This window comes from Cryptomeria japonica, chromosome 11 (assembly GCF_030272615.1).
Source record: "Cryptomeria japonica chromosome 11, Sugi_1.0, whole genome shotgun sequence".
Taxonomy (NCBI): Eukaryota; Viridiplantae; Streptophyta; class Pinopsida; order Cupressales; family Cupressaceae; genus Cryptomeria; species Cryptomeria japonica.
The window spans coordinates 85951338-85954291 of record NC_081415.1 but is presented as its reverse complement, the minus strand read 5'-3'; positions in this window follow the sequence as shown (position 1 = coordinate 85954291).

Here is a 2954-nt window from a genome sequence, read left to right as displayed (position 1 = left end):
CTTTGTCTATTTTGAGGGAATTTCTTTATGATGCAATTCGGGTCCCTACGAAATCTGTCCAAGGATATGAATGAAAAAAGGGTCATTGCAGACAAAGATAATAAAAATTGCACATTGAACAGAAAGGAACTCTAATATGCCTGCTATGTTTGTTAACGCTCGGTGACGAAACTTAAGCATTTCAAATCCAGTGACTAGGTTTAGGTTGCATTTCATTTTGCATCTCATTTTGTATTTCATTTTGTATTTTGTGAATTTAGAGTGATTTCGGTATGATAATAATGATCTCTTTATTTTATGAGACTTGGAAGCATCATCATTTCTTAGCTAAGTGGTCTCTTTTTCATCATTTCTCCAATCGAGTACTTGTGTTTTGAGATGTTAGCTGCATACATAAACATCTTATATAGATTCATACATTTCAATATTACTCATTTGCATTCACCTTATTGCATACAAAACTAAAAATTTGCATTAGTCATTACACATTTGCATTCATTTATTTGCATAAAAAAAAGAAACAAAAATAGACATTCATATTCATTTGTATTACATACATCCATGCTGAAAAAAATATGCATACATATAGAATAAAGCATATAGAAAGCATCTCATAAATGAATCAACACAAGTACGATGAAGTCAAATCAGATCTTGTATATATATATATATATATATATATATATATATATATATATATATATATATCATATAAAGTCTCAGAGTACAAAATGATGTCAACTGACATATACAAACTCTCATCGGAGCAAGAATCATATAGGCTACAAAAAATGGCTATGTCTATAAACAATCTCAGAGCTACAAAAAGAATATCTAGCTCTCGGCTTCTCCCTCATTGCCAGGTGGTGGAGGAGGAAGAGCTTGTTGACCAAGATCCTACCTAGGTGCCCAAGCTCCCTCTGACTGTGCCATATACTGTGAGTACGGAACAACCTGCTGCGCTACTGGAACTGCTACGCTATACACCGCAACACAGTAGGCTACTCGACTCGTCTAATGGAGTATCTCCTACCGCAAAGAGTCTTTCTCTTCTCTCATCTCCGCTAGCTGTTGGTCTTGCTCCACCAGCTAATTCTAAGCCACTATCAAATGAGACTACAGATCTGCTAGACGTTCTCTTATTGACCGTGTTGTGTTGGCCCCTTGCTCCCTCGCAGGCTCTCCACCCCCATCTCCACCTCCAGCTCCACCCTGCTCCTCCCATCTTTGTCAGACTTGTCTCGGAGCTACTCGCTCCTCCTCACCTCCACCCAACCTCACACCAACACTCCCTAGGGATCCACCCTCACCCCTCTGCTATCTAACTCTAGCTGGAACCCTGCTGCTACTAGCACCAGGATCACCACCTGCCCACCTCAAAGCCTCACCTCTCTGTCCCTGTCCCTGTGTAGGGGCATCATCCTCAATCTCCTCACTACAAGGTGTCTACTTAGCTAGATATGTAAATCTAGGGAAAGGATGTTGCTGGAACCAATCCGTGTATTGGGGCAATACCCCTGCATCTGCAATGTCATCCATGTAGTCCCGTCGGAGTCATTGTAACCCAGTCAACTCCTGCATACCCAAGGCATAAGACAACCTCAGTGCCCATCCCCATCTCTCCTCATCAGCATATCACGCGTATGTAGTGAACCCTTGTGAGATCCCCTGAGGTCTACCATACTGCCTCATCACTCGAGAAACCATGAATCGCTCTGCCATAGTCTGTGATCTACCAATGAGTGGGCGAGTAACAAATAGATCTCTATGAATAATCCTCCAATCATCCCATGGCTCTAGGCCCCTGTACGGTCTCCATATCATAGCTATCAAATCATCTAGCTGCCATCTCCAAAAATCAGTCTTTCCTAGATGGGGCTGAGTAACATAACTTTAATATCTATATACAATGGGCTGACTAGGATCCCTGCTGTCATCTACAATCGGCCTGCATACTGGGAGGTACTCCCAAGCCCATACCTATAAGATCAAAACTCTGGCAGTCGTGCTCTTCCCCTCCCTATATACAATCTCATGCATCCCGTGATACATGTGGGCTAATATACATGAACCCTAGCCTAATCTCTGAGGGGTCTCCACAAGCCTCTCTAGCATCCTACCCCATCCACAAAGAAATCCCTGTTGTCCCCTATCCGACATAAGAAAGCAACCAATAAACCCTACCAAGACACAAGCAAGTGGAAAATCCTCAGTGTACCTGCTCAACATCATGTCCCAACTGATAGAATGCATCAAAATGTCTGGATCCTTGAACACACATTTGACAGCCTGTAATCTAGGAAGTTGCGCTGCATCATAATCTACCTTACCCCCAACAAAAGGGATACGAAGAATCCTGTAAACGTCCTTGGGAGTGATGGTCATCTCCCCAACTGGAAAATGAAATGTGTTATGCTTAGAATGAAATCTCTCAATTAATGTCATGAGCATCCCTTGATTTACATGGATATCAGGTAAATCAAGAAGGTGGGTGAATTCACACAAATCAATATGTGCCTGGTCAACATCTGACAACTACCGCACTAATGTCATCGTCGGTGGATACACACATCTAAAAAGAACATGAGGCAATCGAACCTGCAAAAATCAAACAATGGAGTATCAGAAAACATTTCAAATAATCCTACAAGAGAAGTAAAACATCACATGAATTCAACTACATCGATTGCAAAATCAAACTTTCAACTTTGCACTTTCAAAAATGGTCACTGTTTTCCAAAACGATAAAACACACAAGGGCAGAAACTCGTACGAGTTAGGAATAGGCCTCGTACGACAAAAGACTCCCCTACGACACAAGAATACCTCTAGGATGACAAAAGGGGCTCTTTTGAATGTTTTCGTACGATACAAGGGTAGGCCTCAAACGAGAAAACTAGTAGGCTTAAATGACAAAACAAACTTCATCAGTTTGTCATACAAGACAGGATCTT